This window comes from Microcaecilia unicolor, chromosome 2, assembly GCF_901765095.1.
Source record: "Microcaecilia unicolor chromosome 2, aMicUni1.1, whole genome shotgun sequence".
Lineage (NCBI taxonomy): Eukaryota > Metazoa > Chordata > Amphibia > Gymnophiona > Siphonopidae > Microcaecilia > Microcaecilia unicolor.
The window spans coordinates 70,475,656-70,497,017 of record NC_044032.1 but is presented as its reverse complement, the minus strand read 5'-3'; the positions used below and the strand labels follow the sequence as shown (position 1 = coordinate 70,497,017).

At 43.6% G+C, this 21,362-nt stretch overlaps 1 protein-coding gene across 1 annotated transcript in view; it reads right to left on the bottom strand.

Annotated features, from left to right (window-relative positions):
• Nucleotides 1-21,362, bottom strand: part of SPEF2 (sperm flagellar 2) — a gene marked incomplete at its 5' end in the record, with an annotated part of 550,273 nt that overhangs the window by 351,616 nt on the left and 177,295 nt on the right. The window lies entirely within an intron of this gene.

Below are 21,362 nucleotides of genomic sequence, written 5' to 3'. Positions count from 1 at the left end.
TCCAGCCTGCCCATTTGTCCGGGTTTCTGGGCGAGCAGGCAGGCAGGCTGGCAGGCCCTCAGCCACTTATATTTCTGATGGAATAAAGAAACTTCTGCACAACCTGAGAGATGTGTGGAGTTTGGACCAAATAAAAGAGAACAATCAATAAGAATACCTATAAAATAATAGTATATTTAATCAGGAGTAGAATTTATAGAAGGTTGAAATATTTTTTCACTTAGGAGGAAATATTTTTTTCACTCAACAAATAGTTAAGTTATAGAACTCTTTACCGGAGGAGGTGGTACCAGTGATTAGAGTATCTGGGTTTAAAAAAGGTTTGGACAAATTCCTGGAGGAAAAGTCCATAGTCTGCTATTGGGACAGACATGGGAAGCAACTGCTTGCCCTGGGATTTGTAGTATGGAGTGTTGCCACGATTTGGGTTTCTGCCAGATACTTGGCTTGGCCACTGTTTAGAAAACAAGATACTGGGCTAGATGGACCATTGGTCTGACCCAGTATGGCTACTCTTATGTTTTTGTGTATGTTCTTATGAGTAGACAGCCAGGGAGCCTCAGATTCCTGAGGATTAAAAACAAAGTGAAAAACAAAAGCTTATGCTGAACCATCCAGTCAGATATTTGAGAAAAGCAGCTAAACAGATAGGATCAAAAGGACAAATCCCAGGAATCATGCACAATCAACTGCTGAATCATCATCAGTGTAGAAAACAGTACCAGACCTAAATTTTGCATTAACATGACCAGAAGAACCATAAAAATATTTAACAAAGTTGAAGCCATTATTGAATCTTAGGGATCCCACAGGGTAAGTGAAGAGGATTGTGAAATGTTGTCTTTAACAGCAACCTGTGAAGTATGGAAAGAAGAAAACTATGATCTAAACAAATTAAACACAGTACCTCTTGCCCCTATTTCTTGAATATAGTTCAGAAGCAAAGGGTGATCGACCATATCAAAGGCTGCACTCAGATCTAGCTGGATAAACCTCTGCATCAGACCCATTTTCAAGCCCCACCCTCTTTTTCTCACTTGCTTCCCTGTCAGCCCCAGCCTCTGCATCAGCCCCCTGTCCACAGCCTCCTTCTTCCAGGCCCAGCACTGGAACCATTGTCCTACACTCATCCCTTAATATCTGCCCTTTCTCCCATCCCCAATCCCTGTATTATCTCTAAGCCCCTTTCTTCCAGCCCTATCCATCAGACCTTTTCCTAGCCCTAGTATGAGCCCCCTTCTGCCATCCCCAGCAGTTGCCAATATCAGCCCCATTCTGTAATCCCCAGCCATGTATCAACCCCCAGACGCATTCTGTCATCCCTAGTCCGCTTCTTCCTTCACCCACCCCTTGCAACACCCCTCCTTCCTAACCCCAATGATGCAGCATAAACATCATATAGGAGTGAAGAATTTTTGGATGCCTTAAAGGGGACCTAGTGGGATAGTCCACTTGAGGAGAGGCTATATTTGGTCTGGTACTGACAAATAAATGTCATTGACCCTATCGTAACACAAAATATAGGTGATATAATCACTGTATTGTGTTGTGCATCATTAAATTCTGATCTGAACTGAGCTATACTAAAATTGGGGCTCTGAACTTAAGGAGAATTGACTTAAAGAAGTTAAAAGTGACAGGGTTAAGCATGCTCTGTTGGGAATATGAGAGCTGAAGGATACGAATAGACTTTGATCAGAAATATAAGCAAGGATTTGGGGCTACAGGATGACTTGGTAACAAGCAGAGGTGTCCGGGTACCTCCTTTCCGTTCTCTTCTAGGACTTGTGCTAAGAATTCTGGTATTTATTGCTACTGACTTCTGCACAACAGAACATTGCCTCCTATCCCATGACTCTAATTTTCTCAGGAGTCTCTCATGAGGAACTTTGTCAAAAGCTTTCTGAAAATCTATTTATTTATTTCAAACATGTATATATCGCCTATAACCTAGGTGGTTTACAAAAATAACACATATAATAAAAGCCTTTTTTTTTAAATCACATTCCACACCTCGCATCAACTGGCTCACCTTTTCCACATGTTTATTCACGTCTTCAAAGAAATGAAGCAAACTGGTGAGATAAAGCTTCCCTTGGCTGAAACCATGATGTCATATTAAACCATGTTTATCTCTGTGTCCATAATTTTATTCTTTATAAACGTTTCTACTATTTTACACGGCACCAACTTCAGGCTTACCAGTCTGTATTATCCCAGATCACCCCTGGAACCCTTTTTCAAAATCGGCGTCACATTGGCCACCCTCCAAACAAGAGGTTATAGATTACTAACAGCAGATCAGCAATTTCATGTTTTATTTTATTTATTTATTTTTATTAATTAATTAAGTTTTTTACACGTGGAACATGCAATTTGAAATACATTGTATAACTTGATTGATTCATTAAGCAAGTTTAGTCATAATATTAAAATTAGAGGTACATTCATTAAACCTAAAAGGAAAAAACAAGTTATACAATTAATTAGACCACAATTAAATGGCTGGAAGGGGGAGCGATTCAGATAATAGGAGATCTCAAGAAGAAAATAAAAAGAAAAAAATACGTATATGGCCTGACCTTATCTTCCCTTCATTAACATTGATAATCAGGTGGTAATTCTTACTCTGCAGGTTTAATGGCTAATTTTTTCATTTCTAAAAACGCTTTAAGATGTTCTGGCTCAAAAAACGTATATTTTACCCCCAGATATTTAACCAGACACTTACATGGGTAAGCCAATAAATATGTTGCCCCCAGCGCTCGCGCTCGGGTCTCTTCTCTATACAACAGAAATTTCTTTCTCCTATCTTGCATCGTTTTACAAACATCCGGGTATACCCACACTCTTTGACCACAAAAAATTTTAAAGCATTTTTAAAATACAACTTCAAAACTGCATTCATATCCTGCTCAAAAACAAATGATATCAAAAGAGTTCTACGGTGGTCAATTTGAGATAAAGAGGTCTCTAGTATTAATGAAATGTCCAACTGATCTTGGCAATCCAATGGTAAATTCGTCGATTTACTTTTTCCACCATCACCTGGTTCAGCTTGCTGAGGTATTGGTAAATAAAATATTCTGTTTAGAGGAGGAATAGCTGAATCTGGGTATAGTAAAATATCTTGTAGATATTTCTTGAACATTTCAGTAGAACTTATTTCTTTAACCCATGGAAAATTTAATATTCTAAGGTTCAATCTTCGATTAAAGTTTTCAAAATGCTCTACTTTCCTGTGAATTACCATTTTATCTCTTACCAAGGTCTCAGTTACAGATTTTAAAGATTTTACTTCTTGCTGAAGTGTATCAGTTTGTAATTTCGTTTCTTGCTTAGTTTTCTCGAAGGAGTTAGTCAGTAAATCAATTTTACTTACTAATTGTGAAGTTTCCTGAGCTGATTTCGTTACAGTCTGGCTTAAAGCCTGTAAAGTCTTCCATATCGTCTGCAGTGTAATCTCCGCTGGAGGATTCCCCTCCGAAGATGTTCCTTCCGCGTTCAGGAGAGAGTTAGCGCCAACCGGGGTTTGGTCTAACATGCCTTCCATAGTAGACTCACCCTCCTCGCTCTGTCCTGAGATCACTGGAGGCGGAGGACGATTATCGGGCAGCGAAAGTGATGTCTCCCATTCCGAGTGAGCCATAGCTCATCCAACATCTCCCAAGCCGGCATCGCTCGCCCTCAATACGGGAATGGGCGTTGTGAATCGGTCCAGTGTTTGTTGAGCCGGGGAGGAAGTTCGCACCGTTGGCGTCTGGCCCTTAATTATCCCCTTCCTTTTTCTGTGGGGCATTTCCAGCGAAAAGGTAGAAAAAAAAGAATAAAGGCTGCCAACAACTTCAGCTGCTCGATCCGCAAACGCTCAGGTCGCCATCTTGTCACGCCCCCCCTATGTCTCAACCAGCAATTTCATGTTTTAGTTCTTTCAGTACCCTTGGATGCAAGCCATTCAGTCCAAGTGATTTACTACTCTTTAATTTGTCAATTTACATAAGTACATAAGTATTGCCACACTGGGACAGATCAAAGGTCCATCAAGCCCAGCATCCTGTTTCCAACAGTGGCCAATCCAGGTCACAAGTACCTGGCAGAAAAATAAAGAATAGCAACATTCCATGTAGAACCCCAAAGAGTGACAAGATTCTGGAATCCTAAAGAGTGACAAGATTCCATGTAGAACCCCAAAGTACATCTTCCAGGTTCACTGAGGTTTCCTTTCAGTTGCTCTGCATCATCACCCTCAAAAACCATTTCTGGTACACATAGATCTCTTACATTTTCTTCCTTAAAGATCAAAGAATTCATTCAAGTTTTCCACTATGGCCTTGTCCTTCCTGAGTGCTCCTTTTGCTCCTTCATGATCTAACGGTCCCACGGATTCCCTCCCAGGCTTTCAGCTTCTGATGTATCTGAAAAAGTTGTTACTGTGAGTTTTTTGCCTCTGTGGCAAGTTTCTCTTCATATTCTCTTTTAGCCTTCTTTATCAAAGCTTTGCATCTAGCTTGAGTGCTTAAGTTGCTTCTTATTTTCTTCATTTGGGTCACTTTTCCATTCTTTGAAAGATATTCTTTTGGTTCTAATAGCCTCCTTACTTTACCTTTTAACCATGCTGGCTATTATTTCCTCTTCTTTTCACCTTTGTAAATACATGGAATGCATCTGGTCTGGACTACCAGGTAAAACTAGTAAAAGAGAGACCCTGAGGTGGAGATTTACATCTCTCTTTAGGTGAGGAGGAATCAGAAAGTATCTCATAAAACTCCTCCTCTGAGAAGTAATGTGGGTCCCTCCTCTGAATCCCATGAGTGTTTTCATTCAGATTCCTCACTGTATTCAGCTTGTACTGAGTGAGTCTGTGCATGCCTCAACTCAGGGGATCCATGTCCACGCCCCGAGGAGTGCCGAGGTACAGCTCTACTCTGACTCTGGGGAAAGTTCCTCTCCCGGCGTTGAGGTCAACACCCTACAAGGTGCTGGCACTGAGGATCTATGCATCGGCATGGAAGGAATCTCACGAAGAATCTTGGTTTGATCTACAGTTGGTGCAAGTGCACTCAATGCCTGAGCGGTTTGCAACTGCAGCATCTGCGCCAACTCCTTCCTGAGCATTGCTCAGAACCACTCATCAAAGAAGGCATCGGCAAAGGTGGGGGAGCCGGAACAGAGTCAGCCTTAGAATGTGTCATGTCAGACCATTAGCAGGGATCTGGCTGCTAGGAGACTTGCACACTGGCACCTCTTCCAAGGAGGGGGAGCACTCCTCCCGGTGCTTCTCAGGTACTGGCGATACCAATGCACTGGTGCTCCCGGCACCATGCGTTGAAGAAGACCAGTGCTTATGCTTTTTGGGCTTTCCCCAATGCACATCACAGTCCTTCGGTGCCAACAAGGATGACATCAAACCTGTATGTGCTGTCTGTGTCAGTTCCGATGCAGACCGGTCCCCAGGGTCTACTAGCGCCCGATGTAGAGAAAGGTGGAAACCTCCTCGATGTTGGTACACTCCCAGAGGATGCTGAAGTCTCGGCAGCCTTTGAGATCGATGCTTCCAGTGCCAATGTTGATGTATCGGTCTTCAAGGAGCCAAAAGGCTTGTCCTATTGAACCTGCCATGCCCTCTGTGTCCTCAGCTTTTGAAGTCTAGGACTCTTGGAGGCTATTGCAACCGCTCTGATACTGAACAGGATAAGCAGTCCTGACATCAGGGGCACTTCAAGGACACCAACAATCCTGGTGCCTTGGTGCTCTCGGTGCCACATTCCAATGTGATGTTGATGTGCCCTGGCCTCCATCTTATGTTTGGCATCGCAAGACCTTGGAGTCAATGAAGTTAAGAATGAATCATTCCTCTTCTCTGGTAAGGACTCAGATAACTACCACTCCTGATGGCCTCTACTGATACTCAATATCGAGGGTGTATGGTGCATTCTCAATGCTAATGCATCCCCAGCAACTAATGCAGATCCAGGATTCCTGGAATCTGATGCCTTTGATGTCAAAGTCAAATCGCAACTGGACTTCTAGTAAATACAGTGGAACCCCAACATAACATTATGATTGGGATCCATAAAATATGATCGCGTTAAATGCAGGGTAGCATTATAGCAAGGTCAATAGAACATGAACACAACTGAACCAAAAACTGATCTGTTGCAAAAGGAGATGTATGTAAAAAAAGGGGGAGCCAAGACATGATCGCGTTATATGTGGATTCATGTTATTGTGGGGCTCTTTATATTGTGGTTCCACTGTACTAAGCAGGAGAAGCTTTACTGCACGGAATCTATCAATGATGTTGTACTATACTGAATTGTACTGTTTTAGCATCTTGCCAGGTACTTGTGACCTGGATTGGCCACTGTTGGAAACAGGATGCTGGGCTTGATGGACCTTCGTTCTGTTCCCGTATGGCAATACTTATGTACTTATGTTACTCATACTGTGAAGACTTGCTATCCTCCTTGTCATCGGAGAAAATAATATCCACATTTAGGGTAGTAAATCCAAACTTTCCAGCATAAAGGTTGCATGCATCAGCTCTAAAAAGCATTCATATACATTATTCACATAATGTACTCCACTAACACAGAAAGGCAACTTCTAAATAGTGTGAGAGGGTAGGTGAAAGGGGATCCGGAAAGGCACGCAGAAGGGGGGTGAAGGCAGCCGGGGAACCCCAACGGGGCAGACTTCAGGTGCACAACACCCACATTCAGAAAGCTGCGCTACCGGAGGCAGAGAGGTTGGCCGGGTTAAGGAAGAAGAGGAGGAACTACCAGTCCCAGAATCCCTCTCTTCCCCACCCGGCTGTGCAAGAGTTAGGGGAGGAGATAGAAGATTGGGAAATGGTCTCTGAGGAAGGTGATGAGGGCCAGCTGGAGAGGTTGGGGGCGGGGGAAGTTGAAGAGGAGGATAAAATGGAGGTTACTGAAGGACTAGGGGAGGAACAGATGGAGATTGGAGCTCTGGCTCAAACCCGAAAAGCTGCTGTAAGAGGGTGGCTAGCTGTGCCTTGGAGAGACTGGTGGAAGACCAGAGGAGAGAGACTGAGGCACTGGGGGAGATCTCTACTAAAGAGGATACAGGTGCAGCCCCTGGGAGAGAAAGAGGGCTGGGCACAATTGAAACCCCAGTCTGAACCAGGTGGGACCAAAGCTGTGTAGCTGTGCTGTAAGAAAGACTGTGTAAACTGTTTCATACTGAAAAGGTCTGGGCCTGCAACCTACCAAGCTATTGTGTTTTCTATCTGATAATGTACTGTTCCCTAAAAGAAGTAATTTTGGCTAAAGTGAAGTTATATGGACTGTTTAAACCCTGAATGAGACTTTGGCAGCAAACCTTAACAACCTGGGAGTAAGGTGTTTTCCTTTTGTGTCTATGCTGAATGGAAGCAAGAAAATAAAGTTTTTTTTATAAACATTTTGCCTTGATTGAGCCTCTGTAGAAACAATAGAGAGAGGAGGAAGTCCTGCAAGCTTTCAGGGGGTCTGGCGCTGAGTTCCCAGAACAGGCCAAGGTGGTGTGGAGCAAGGCAACAGTCGGGTGAAGAAGGAAGCTAAGCAGGGTTGAGCCTGGCTGGGTCCTGGAAGGGGGACCCAGTTACAATAGATAGAATTGATAACAAACCCACATTCTTCAAACTTCCTGAAAACTTATACCTAGCATTCTATATAGATACAAACTTGAAAGAATCACTGACAGATCTAACCAGGTTTAGACCAAAGTAGTCAAAGCAGTTTCATTAAAATTTCAATTATTGGAAGGGGTGGGGAGAGGCAGGAGGCGGGTCACGTGATGGCAAGCTGCTTCAGCAGACACCTGTAAGCTCAGCTCCGCTCCCTCTGCTAAAAAAAAATCCTTATTTACACACCCCATGATGGATTAGACCCCCTGTTTCTGGTTTTACCTGATCCCAACAGGATTCGCTCTGAATTGAAAGCGGAGGCGCAGAGTGCTGGGAGTGCCTGGTATGCTGACTCATTTGGCTTGTCTCAGCAGGGAGCAGGCCGTAAGCGGCATGCACAAAATGGCAGCCCAGCAATAAGTATCTCCAGCGGCGCGCAACTCTGAGGACACTGTCCATGTCTCCATGTGTCATCTGCCACAGCTTCTGGATGACAAGCTGGCTAAAATGCATGCTGCCATGGAAGAATGGAAAGATTCAGTAGCCGGACAGGTGGCCAGGATACAACAAGCAGAGGAGCGAATCTCCACCCAGGAGGACCGAGTCATCACGCTGAAGGACAGATTGGGCTCATTGGAAACACAATATAGGCAGCTGTCAGAAAGGGTGGAAGATCAGGAGAACCGGGACGGCAAAATAACTTGCGCATTATAGGCCTCCCGGAGAAGATGTGGCTTTAGTGGAGATTGCAGAGCCCTGGATACCACAAGTGGTTGGGCCACCCTAGGCCTTGGGCCTGGTGCACGTGAAGCGGGCGCACCAGGAAGGGAGCAGGAGAGATGATGCAGCTAGACCACGTCCGGTCATTGTCCGCTACTTGAATTACGCCGTCAAAGCACAGCTAATGGTTTTCCATAAGCGCAACCACTCTTTGGATTATAAAGGATCTAAGCTGCTCTTGTTTCAGGATTATTCGCTTTGCGTCTCTGAGCAACAGAAAGCTCTGTCACCTTTTTGTTTGCAGCTGTTTAACAACTGCATCAAATTTGTGTTCCAGTACATGGCTCAGGTGCAGCTGGTCCACAACAATCGTACTCTGGTGCTCACCACAGCTGAAGAATTACGTTCATTTCCAGACCAGCTACCATCCTCCTAGATTTACTGGCCAACAAGAAGCCCCATGGAGTTTGAAGGAACTTGATCATGCTATGTTCTGTGTTTAAGGCTCCTTGTTAATATAGGGCATGAAGATGGGCTCTTTTCGCTCTTGTGCCTAAGTATGGGTCTCTGATATGCAGTTCCCAGGAAAGAGATGCCAGACTACAAGTTTTACATACGGGCACCACACTTTTGACCTAATGCCCGGAGCCTCAAGCTTCATTATCTTTTCATGTTATTTCATTGCACTGGTGTGACTTTTGATCTGATTGTATTAGAGTAAGGGTTTATTCTATCTTCTTGACCTAGTTGGGGGTTGTGTCACACTTTTCTAGCACATTATACTGTTTCACGGGGGCAAGGGGACTGAGGGAGTGGGTGGGCTTGAGAACCAACAAGGGATGGGTGGGGTTATTATTATTTTATTATTTATTGCATTTGTATCCCACATTATCCCACCTCTTTGCAGGCTCAATGTGGCTTACAATTCATCATGGATAGTGGAAATGAGAAGAGGTTAAACATTAGGAGTTGCAGAAGGGTTTGTGTTGAATGGTAATGGAATGCATGAAAGTAAGAACAGAAGGCATTGATTTACATTCATGGTATAGGTGTGAGTTTCACATGACTTGGTCTTTGTGATAAGTCTTGTCGAAGAAATGAGTCTTTAGTAGTTTCCGGAAGTTTGTTAGTTAATACGCTTTCAGGTTACATGGTAATGCGTCCCAGAGCTGTGCGCTCACATAAGAATAGGTTGATGCTTGCATTAGTTTGTACTTTAGACCTTTACAATTAGGGAAATGAAGATTGAGGAATGTGCGAGAAGATTTTTTAGCATTCCTGGATGGTAGGTCTATCAAGTCTGACATGTATGCTGGGGCATCGCCATGGATGATTTTATGTACTAGGGTACATACTTTGAACGTGATGCACTCTTTGAGTGGGAGCCACTGTAACTTCTCTCGTAGGGGTTTTGCACTCACATATTTTGGTTTGCCAAATATGAGTCTGGCTGCCGTGTTCTGGGCTGTTTGGAGTTTTTTGAGTATTTGCTCTTTGCAGCCAGCGTACAGTGAGTTGCAGTAATCTAGATGACTGAGGACTAAAGATTGAACCAGATTTCGGAAGACGGTCCTCGGGAAGAATGGTCTTACTCTTTTTAATTTCCACATTGATTGGAACATCTTTTTGGTTGTGTTTTTCGTGTGATTTTCAAGTGTTAGGTGCCGATCAATGGTAATTCCAAGAATTTTCAAGGTGTCCGAGATAGGTAGGTTTAACTTTGGTGTGTTGATGGTGGTGAATTTGCTCATATTGTATTGAGAGGTAAGTACTAGGCATTGGGCTTTTTCTGCGTTGAGTTTTAGCTGAAAGGCATCTGCCCAAGAGTGCATGATGTGCAGGCTTTGGTTGATGTCGTTGGAAATTTCTTTTAGGTCTTGGTTGAATGGGATGTAGATTGTTACGTCATCGGCGTAAATGTATGGGTTGAGGTTCTGGTTAGATAGTTGTTTGGCCAGAGGTGTCATCATTAGGTTGAATATAGTCGGTGAAAGGGGAGATCCCTGTGGAACTCCACATTCAGGTGTCCATGCGGTTGATGTAATGGATTTTGATGTGACTTGGTATGAGCGTGTGGTTAAGAATCCTTTAAACCAGTTAAGAACATTGCCTCCGAAGCTGAAGTATTCCAGGATGTGTAGTAGGATTCCATGGTCAACCATATCGAAGGCACTGGACATGTCGAATTGTAGGAGTAATATGTTCTTGCCGGTTGCAATCGTTTGTTTGAATTTCGTCATGAGCGTAACTAATACTGTTTCAGTACTGTGATTAGAACGAAATCCTGACTGGGAGTCATGTAGTATTGAGAATTTGTTTAGATATTCTGTGAGTTGTTTGGTTACCATTCCTTCTGTTATTTTGGTTATTAAGGGAATAGCTGCAACTGGTCTTTAGTTGGTTAATTCGCTCGCATTTTTCTTTGCGTCTTTGGGTATGGGGGTGAGTAGAATGTTTCCTTTCTCCTTTGGGAAGATTCCATTATGTAGCATAAAGTTCACGTGTTTCGTTAGATCTGTGATGAAGTGTTGGGGGGCTGATTTCATAAGGTTGTTTGGGCATATATCTAGTTTGCAATGAGATTTGGCGTATCTTTTAAGCGTTTGGGAGATAAGATCTTCCGATATTGTTTCAAATTCATTCCAGATCCTATCTGCTGGGTATTCTCCAAGGTTCGGATCTAGGCAGTCTAGGAATGTAGCGTATTCGATGGGGCTGGCAGGTATTTTGAGTCGCAGTTGTATTATTTTCTCTTTGAAGTATTTCGCGAGGTTTTCTGCCTCTGGAGTGTCTGTGCTGTTGTTCATGACTGGGGTGGTATTTAGCAGTTTATTCACGATTTGGAAAAGTTTGTGTGTGTCCTTGTAATTTGGTCCGATTTCATTTTTGTAATATAGTCTTTTGGTCTGTCTTATGGTGTACTTATATTTTCTCCGGAGTTGTTTCCATTCATTAAGTGAGGGATCGTCTTTTTTTTTTTTAATCCATGCGCGTTCTAATTTCCTTACTTGTGTTTTGAGTTTTTTCAGTTCTTCATTGAACCACGGTAATGAGTTCTTTCTATGTGAGGTTCTGGTTTGAATTGGGACGATTTTGTCTAATATTGTTTTGCATCTATCGTCCCATTCTAGGAGAAATTTTGTTGTGTCTGCCTTTATTGTCCAATCGTTATGGTAGATCTGTTGCCAGAATGTTACCGGGTCTATTTTTCCTCTCGTGGTGTAGGTTTTTTGTTCTTGTTTTTTGACTGTGGTTTTCGTTCACCATTGGAGGGAGATGAATGCTTTGTAGTGATCTGACCACAGTGTGGGTGTCCATTTTGAATCTGCTGGTGTAATGTTTAAGTCTGGATCGAATTTATATGCAATAATGTCTAGTGTGTGTCCTTTGGTATGTGTTGGTTGTGCCTTTGGTATGTAAAAGTCCCATAGTTGTAGGAATTCTTTGAATTCTTGGGTGCTTGTTGAGGTAAGTTCTTCTAGGTGCAGGTTGATGTCGCCTATTATGATGAGGTTTGAGGTAGAAATGCATGTATTCGAGATGAAGTCCATGAGGTGTGTTTGGGTGTCTTGCCATTTACCTGGCGGTCTGTAGAGTAGGATTGCGTTAAGGTGTTCCTGCAGGTTTGGGTGATTGATTCTAACCGATGCAATTTCAAGTTGAGGTAGGATGGTTTCAGATGTGGTTGTGATAATGAACTCGGATTTATATATTATGGCTATGCCACCTCCCCTTTTCCCATTCCTTGTCCAGTGAGTAATTTTGTATCCTGGTGGGCACAGGTCTAGGATTTTGGGATCCTTGAAGTCATGGATCCAGGTTTCAGTGATGAATAGGAGATCGAGATTGTCTGTGGTGATCCAGTCTGTTATATCCTCTGTTTTTTTACTACTGATCTAGCGTTTGTGTATCCCAATTGGATTGGATGGTACTGTTCTGTCTGGGCCATGGATGTATTGATCGTTATTAGTTGCCTGTTTTCTTGGTATTTGGTTTTGTTGTTTTCTTTCTTCCCTTTCTGTTGGTTGTTTCCGTATGTGTTTGTTTTTCCGTTCAGTTGGTTGTTATTCTTTTGGTCTGGTGGGTTGTGGATGGGTTGTTTGTAAGGTTTATTTATAGTGGGTAAGTTGTTGTTTCGGTAGGGAATGGTCGAAGCATGGTAGATTAGGGGGAGGAAGTATATTATCATGAGTAGTTTTTTGGTATTCATGTTGGCTCTAGTACAAGCAGTGCAAGCAGTGCGTTGTAAGCATTTCAATCTGAACAGTGCAAATTAATCTAGAACAGTAGCAATACAATATGAGTAGCATGTTGTAAGCAATGTAACTTAGACCGTGAGCAATGCACAATAAGCACCTTATACGCAGTGTTATAGAGCAGATTTTGAGCAGTGCAGGATAGTCAGTGTAACTTAAAACATTTAGCAGTACAGTGTATGCATTGTAGTATTGATAGTACAGTTTCAGCAATGTGAGCAACGTGTTGTAAGCAATGTAGCTTAGCCGGTAAACAATGCACAGTAAGCACCCTATCCGCAGTGCTATACAGCAGTGCAGTCCAGGCAGTGCGGTATTAGCAATGCAATTTAAACAATTTAAAAAGTTTTTTAAAGCGGTATTAAAGGTGGTGCTGTACTACTACCCCGAGATGGGTGTGGGTTTTTTTTCTTTTAGACAGTTATTTCGAAGTGTGTGGCATCCACTCCTAGCAAATTCCTGCTCACCTTGGCCTCCGTTCGCCTCTCTGCATTTCTCGCTTAGTTCTGTCCTCTTTTCGTCCCACGCTCTATGCTTTACTTACCAGCCAGGTCCTCTTTTGCTGGTTGGCGCTGGTTATAGAGCGGTTTCGGGTTCCGGGGGAGCGGGCCGAAGCAGCTGCTTTCCCGTCTTGTTGGATTTGCTTGTTCCTCTCTGCGATGCCTGCTGGTGTTATTAGTCGGGGCTCGGTTCTGTCAGGTAGAATTTCCGAAGTCAGTGGGCCTCCTGGTTTCCTGATCGGCAATTGATTTTGCGATGCCGGTCCCTCCTTCACTGGTTGGCGCTGGTGGTAGGCCCAATCGGCGGGTCCGATTTGGGTCCGATCTGGAGGGGGACATCGCTCGACTTGTTTCGGTCTCTGCTCTGTTGAGCCATGTAGCGCCACTTGGTTTTAGTGGCGCTATCCGCTCCAAGACTGGCGGGCAACGAGGTCGGTCGATCCTGGCTCAGGTCGGCTCAGTCTGGTCAGGGACATGGCCTGTAGGTGACTGCGATCAACTCGGGGATGTTGTGAGGTCGCCCTGGTCCAGGGAGCCGCCCGATGTCTCCGTGTCACTCTAATCCGGCTCTAGCCCGATCTCAGCCTGATTCGGGACGATTCAGACTGATCCTGTACTTTCTGCCGGTCCAGCGGACTAGTTCAGTTGGGATGTGTCATGGCCACGAGGCAGGCAGACCACTGCGATTGGCCTCGAGCTTGCTCGTTTGTGCGGACTTTCAGCGAGGTCATCGCGATCTTGTGGTCCCTCCTCGGTTGCGGGTCAGTTCCGGTCCATTCCGGTCCGGTTGGGACGGTGCAGAACGGTCCAGGTGGGTTCACTCCTCTGGACCTCAGGAGCTCAATCCCGGAGCTCCTTACCTGTCGGCCATCTTTCCATCATGTAGGTTATGGGTGTAGGGTGTTTTCTGCCAAGGGAATAAGGGTGCTTGGGTACTGTGTGTAGCTGCTGAGTATGATAGTATGGACTGGGTGTTATTTGAGAGATTGGGGGTGGATTGAGTATGTATGGGGGTTCTTGGGAGGAAGATCATGTGTGGGGATGAGCGAGTGGGGTATACAGTTGTTGACTCTTCTGTCCAGGAGGGGGGTAGGGAGGATGGGGGCTACTCCATATTCTTGATGGGTTTGTTATTGCTGCAAGGTTTCAATGTGATGGGGAGGCTGCTTAAACACTGCTGGGATGGTTTAGTTGGGACATCGTCATCAGCTTCTAGGATAACTGGGATGATTTTAATAGCAGATCCTCTAGATGGCTGGTGGGATGGGTGACCTGCATATCAACAATCTGAATGTGGATGGGATTCACTTGCTAGTGATGTGTATGAAGATTCTAACATATGTTAAGCACCTGCGGGCAGATATCCTACTTATGCAGGAAACCCACCTTACCAATACAAAACATGGCAAATTAAAAAGAGATTGGGTTGGAGAGCTGGCATTTGCTTCTTACAATGGTAGACAACGAGGTGTGGCGATCCTCTTCCATAAAAAAGAGGGCCATGAGAGATATCCAGTTGTACAAGTACCAATTGTACAGATGGGGGAACACAGCAAGCAGGCTTTTGGCTACATTGATCCGTAGCAGATCCACTAAGCAAGTGATTACTAAGATCTGGTACACTTTAGGAACTTTGGCATCCAAGGAACAAGCTATTCAGGCAGCGTTTGTTGACTTCTATCAAACTCTCTATGATAGAGGGTCACTGTGATGTGCGTAGAAGGAGTTTTTCCGTGGACTTGAGCTTCTCTCTCTGTCTGTGGATCAGCTGCTAAGTCTTAATACTCCGGTAACAGGGCTCACATACTTAAGCACCTTAAGCTGGTGAAAGCTCCAGGACCGGATGGCTTGGGGCAGGAATATTATAAGATACTACTACTACTTATCATTTCTATAGTGCTACTAAACGTACGCAGCGCTGTACACTTGAACACGAAGAGACAGTCCCTGCTTGACAGAACTTACAATCTACTAGGACATTTACTTATTTATTGCATTTGTATCCCACATTCCCCCACCTATTTGCAGGCTCAATGTGGCTTACATAGATTTGATAACATTGTCATAACAGGATATCAGATACAATTAGTAATGTGTAGCGCTTAGGAAGGGGTGAGGGAAGGGGGGAGAGAGTTGTTAGGGTAATTATAGGAGGTGTGCGCTCATAGTTGAGTGGACTTAGTGAGGTTATAAGTTCTCATTGTAGGCCTTGTTGAAGAAGAATGTTTTCAGAGATTTCCGAAAGATAGATGTTTCTTTGATTGCTTTCAGATCTGTAGGTAATGCATTCCATATCTGCGTGCGCTCTTGTAAGAGAAGGTAGTGGCGTGCATCGTCTTGTATTTAAGGTAGTGCAGGTTGAGAAATTTACGGGATGATCTTGTGGCGTTTCTGGGAGGTAGGACTACGAGGTTTAGCATGTAGATTGGGGCGTCTGCATGAATAATTTTGTGTACCAACGTGCAGATCTTAAACACAATGCGTTCCTTCAGTGGAAGCCAGTGAAGTTTCTCTCTTAGTGGTTTTGCGCTTTCATATTTGGCTTTTCCAAACGTGAGTCTGGCGGCTGTATTCTGGGCAGTTTGAGGTTTTTTGATTGTCTGTTCTTTGCACCCGGCTTATAGTGCATTGCAGTAGTCCAGATGGCTTATTACCATTGACTGTACCAGGGTACGGAAGGTGTATCTCGGGAAGAAAGGTTTTACTCTTTTAAGTTTCCACATGGTGTAGAACATATTTTTTGTTGTGTTTTTCACATGGGTATCAAGAGTGAGGTTTCGGTCCATGGTGACTCCGAGAATTTTCAAGTTTTGTGAGACCGGAAGAGAATAGTATGGTGTGGTTATGGCGTTGAAGTTTTTTCTGTTATGTTGTGAGGTGAGTACAAGACATTGTGTTTTTTCTGCGTTAAGTTTTAGTTGGAATGCATCTGCCCAGGTGTGCATTATTTGGAGGCTTTGGTTGATCTTGTTGGTGATTTCAATTAGATCTTGTTTGAATGGGATGTAGATTGTGATGTCATCTGCATAAATGTAGGGGTTGAGGTTTTGATTGGCTAATAGTTTGGCTAGAGGTATCATCATTAGGTTGAACAATGTTGGTGAGAGAGGGGATCCCTGGGGACACCACATTTAGGTATCCATGGTGGTGATCTGTCCGCATTCGTTGTTACTTGGTATGATCTTGTGGTCAAGAATCCTTTGAACCATTTTAGAATTGTGCCTCCTACTCCGAAGATTTCTAGTATATGTATTAGTATGTCATGGTTGACCATGTCAAAGGCACTGGACATGTCGAATTGCAGGAGGAGGATGTTGTTACCTGTCGCAATTGCTTGTTTGAATGAGTTCATTGCGGACACTAGTACAGTTTCAGTGCTGTGATTTGTCTGAAATCCTGATTGGGACTGGTGCAGAATTGAGTGTTTATTTAGGTATTCAGTAAGTTGTTTCGTCACTATGCCTTCCATGAGTTTGGTCATGAGTGGAATAGATGCTACTGGTCGGTAGTTAGTTAAGTCCATTGTGCTTTTTTTAGCATCTTTCGGTAACGGAGTAAGATGTTTCCTTTATCCGTAGGAAAGAGCCCATTTTGAAGCCTGCAGTTTATATGCTTCGTGAGGTCTATTTTGAATTGTTTGGGTGCGGATCTTATTAGACTGTTAGGGCAGATGTCTAATTGGCATTGCGATTTGGCGTATTTTCTTAGCCAGTGTGAAATTTCTTTTGATGAGAGTGTGTGAAAGTCGGTCCATGATCGATCTGCTGGGCATTTTCCGGGTTTTTGGTCTAGACATTCAAGGATATTTGTGTAGTCTGTTGTGGTAGTGGGTATCATGAGTCGGAGCTTTATGATTTTTTCGTTGAAGTAGCTCGCAAGGTTAGTTGCTGATGGGGTATCTGAGTTGTTGGAGGTGACCTTGGTAGTATTTAGAAGATTGTTTACGAGTGAGAAGAGTTTGTGTGTATCCTTGCAGTTTGGTCCTATTTTGGTTTTGTAATAGGTCTTTTCGTTTGTCTGATAGTGTATTTGTATTTTCTTTGTAGTTGTTTCCATTCTTTGTGTGTGTTTTTGTCTTTTTTCTTGCTCCATGCTCTTTCCAATCTTCTGACTTGTGTTTTTAATTCTTTTAATTATTCGTTAAACCATGGTATTGAGTTTTTTCTGTGTGAGGTTCTGGCTTGAAGTGGTGCTATGTTGTCTAGTGTTATTCTGCATCTGTTCTCCCAATCTTGGAGAAATTGGGGTGAGTCTGTAGGTATTGTCCATTCATCAGTGTAGAGTTGCTGCCAGAATGTTAGTGGGTCTATTTTGCCTCTCGTAGTATATGTTTGTTGTTTTTGTTGTGTCTTTTTTGTTCTCCAGTGGAGGGAAAGGTTTGCACTGTAGTGGTTGGACCATGGCCTGGCTGTCCATTTTGTGTCTATTAGTGTGATATTTGGTTCTGGTGAGAATTTGTGAGTGACGATGTCTAGTGTATGACCTTTTTCATGGGTGGGTTGTGTGTTGTTGGCCCTTTTCAGGCGCTTTGTCAGGCAATGTGTACATCAGGGCAGGATATGGGTAAGTTAGCACATGCAACCACTGTGGTACTGCTTAAGCCGGGGAGGGTTAAGGAGCTTCTGGGCTCTTATTGTCCTATTTCTCTCATAAACCAAGATCTCAAATTCTTTGCTAGTATTATGGCATCCCATCTGGGAAAAGTCTTACCCACGTTAGTTCATGAAGATATAACTGGATTTGTCCCTGGGAGGTATGCATCCACGAATATTCTGCAAGAGCTGAGTGTGATATAGACTAGAGTAGGAACACCGGGGGACACGATCATTACTAGCTTAGATGCCAAAAAGGCGTTCGACAAGATCCTTTGGCAAGCAAGGTTCGTCAATCAAGTGCTCAGCAGGGTATAAGGGTGGGGGCTCAGGAATATAAAACAAACCTATTTGTGGATGACATGTTGATTTTTCTGGAGTGTGTATCTCAGACCATTTCTACACTGGTGGCACTCATACAGAATTTTGGTTCTTTCTCAGGGTTGAAGATTAATTTTGAGAAATTGGAAGCCATGGCACTGTCTTCTGATTGCCCATGCAGGTCACTGGCTGACTTTCCCCTAGTCTGTAATATGGGGCCTCTTAAGTATTTGGGATTGTACTTACATTTAGATTTTGCAGTCATGTACAAAAAAATGTGCGAGAGTGAGTGGACACTATCCGGTTGTTATGTCATCGGTGGAAGAAACTTCTTATCTCCTTTCTGGGCAGAGTGGCTTTGGTAAAAATGGAATCCACTAAACAACTAATACCGTGGTATGGATTAATATAAACTCTCAAAACATGAGAGCATGACGGGAACCCCATTTGCAGCCCTGAGACCCTGAAGGAGCAGCGAAACGCTGGCCACCGTCGGCTCAGGGCGGCAAGTGGAGGACCACATAGCAGAGAGCAGCATCCAGTGAACACCATTCGATTTAAGATAAGTAATATAAATCGGATAGTGTGTTCAAATCACGGTGTATTTTGCACGGATAACAGTTTGTTTTTGTGTATCAAAAAAATAGAAAAATTATGAAAAAATTACCACAGGCATTTAAAGTTTCTAGATCTGTGGAATCGGGGTTTTTGCCTATGATGAAGGGAGGACAGTTTAGTCCATTTTAGCTCCGTCAGATCAAGTTTTTGTCTGGGAGCTCTTTGAGGCTTTTCCCCTGAATAATGAGCCATTTTGGATTCTGTGGAATTTGTTGTTTGTTTTGAGAGTTTGGTAAAAATGGTCCTTCTACCCAAGTTACTTTACCCCCTTCAAATGATGCCCCTCTAGATTACTAGAAAGGATAAGGGGGTGTATGAGGGGTTGTGACCTTATTTATTTGGTCAGCCCACAGAATATGAATCAGTTATTTTAAGCTCCAGCGTGATAGAGAACAAGTGGGAGTCAACTTGCCCGATTTATGACTCTACAATGTGACGGCTCTGCTTCGCTGGCTGCATGAATTGCATATGGCGACATTTCGCTATGCCCCCAAGTATGTTTGGACCCAGGAGGCTTCTCCTTACACTACCTATAACACTATCCAGTCCAAAGGTGCGGGGACTACCTTATCGCCCATGTTGAGGCCATTACATAGGGCTTGGGAATGCTGGCACTCGAGATTGGGAGGGGTCACAAGAGCATCTCCATTTTTGGAATTGGTGCATAACCCTGACTTCCCTGCAGGTCAGGGCTGTTTGCTTTGGGACTCATGGTGCAGAAGGGGTTGCAGATATGTGGGTCAGCTTCTAGAGTTGGGTGGTGGAGGCATTCCTTCTTTTCAGGACTGTCAAACAAAGTGGCACCTACCTGCTAAATTCTTTTTCTCCAACTCCACCACTATCATTCTTCTTTGAGGAGATTGGGGAATCGATACCCCACTTTTACCCAGCTAGATACCATTTTTATGCAAATATGAGTCTCTTCTAGCAAACTCTCAGTCTGGTACAGAATGGGTAAGGAGCAGTGGACTTCTTTCCTTGATCAGATGGCGGAGAGATGGAGTGCAAATTTGGGAGAAGTGGTCACGGGGAGAGATTTGTCTGTTTGTTTTGGGTTAGCTTTCAAGGTTACTCCCAATGTGGGGTTGCATGAGGTTCAGCTCAAGATTCTGCATGATGTATATATCTGTAAGAGTAGGGGAAAATCTATGGGACTCTGGGATACTGATATCTGTGATAAATGTGAAGTGGGAAAGGGCACTACAGTACACCATTTTCTGGAATGTTTAAAACTACAACCTTTCTGGGCCAGGGTTCTCTCTGCTCTTGAAGTGGTTCTGGGGGTTACGTGCGAGTGGAATTATGGTCTCTTCTTTTGGGTTTAGACTCTACTTTGCGCACCCAGGGCCTTTTGGAGCATCAACGTCAGTTTGTACTTCTCACACTGGTCCTGGCTCGCAAAACCACTGGATGGGGAAAGAACCTCCACCCTTTGCTGAATGGAAGGCCAGCATGCTGCAGATGGCCTCTTGGGAATTTCTGCGTGTATTGCATCCTAAGAGGGAGAACCTGGTACTGTATATTGATCTTTGGAAGGCAGCTCAGGACCATCTGGGAGTGCAGTCACTGCCTCATCTAGCGGACATGTAGTAGGGGGGGAGGACCTGGGGGGTATGGATAGAGGTTTAATACATAAAATGTGAATGGAACACGTGTGCAGTGTGTATCTTTATGTGGTCTATTGAACAGACTTATTATTTAGTTGGTTGATGTTAATTTACTTGTGTAATTTCCTGTGTACCATTCTTTAATAAAAAAATAAAAAAATAATAATTCAATTATTGTATTGGTTCAAAAGAGCAAAAGCACAAAAGTCTTCTACAAGATATCCTTCCTTATATAAATGGACAGCCAATACAGATGGGAAAAAGATTTTTTTAAAATATGTTCCTTAATAGTTAACATTCAAGCAAAGTTACAAGTCCAGTGTTAAATATTCTGTCTTAGCTGTAAATGTTTTCAGAAAGATCAAACTCTTCCAAACCCTGCTACTGGATAACTCGGTGCCCTTTATTAAAAAAAAAAAAAACCCAGAAAACCTTTCCATCATAAAAAATGTCTGTAAAACTGATTGAGGTTTTTTGGTGTTTTCACCTAACAAGGGAAATTATCAACGTGTAATAGCAGAGTTGTGGAGACAAAGAGTGTGTCGGAATTTAAGAAAGCATGAGTCAAACATATGGGATCCCTTAGGAAAAGGAAGAGTCAGTGGTTACTGAGGATGGTGAGACTGGATGGGCCATTTGGCCCTTATCTGCCATCATTTTCTATGTTTATAATACAAGCTGTTAGTGCATCAGCTCAGGAGCATTGGGCAGCTTCCGAAGGCTTTCCTCACCTAGACCTTAAAACTTCCCTGGGTTCTAGTGATCGAGCAGGAGCGATCCCATTGTCCTCCTCCCCTGCCAGTATCAGGATCCTAAATGGTGCCTATGACCCCTAGTAGTAGTCTCATGGTACTACCACTAGGGATCATCTTTCTATTTGGGGGAGGGGTGAAAGGATTGCATTTGGGGGGGACCCTTTTGGTGGGGGTGACTGTTTGGAGTGTACTAGTGGGTAGAACTCCAACAGGGGCTTTCTGCGGGGGAGGGGCGTGCAGGAGAGTACAGTTTTTCATGTTGCTGGCTCCTTTAAGAAACATCCCATAAGCATTGGGCCACAGTTTGGTGGTCTGATGCTTCCAGTAGTAAAATAATCCCAGCCTTTAGATGAGGTTATTTTA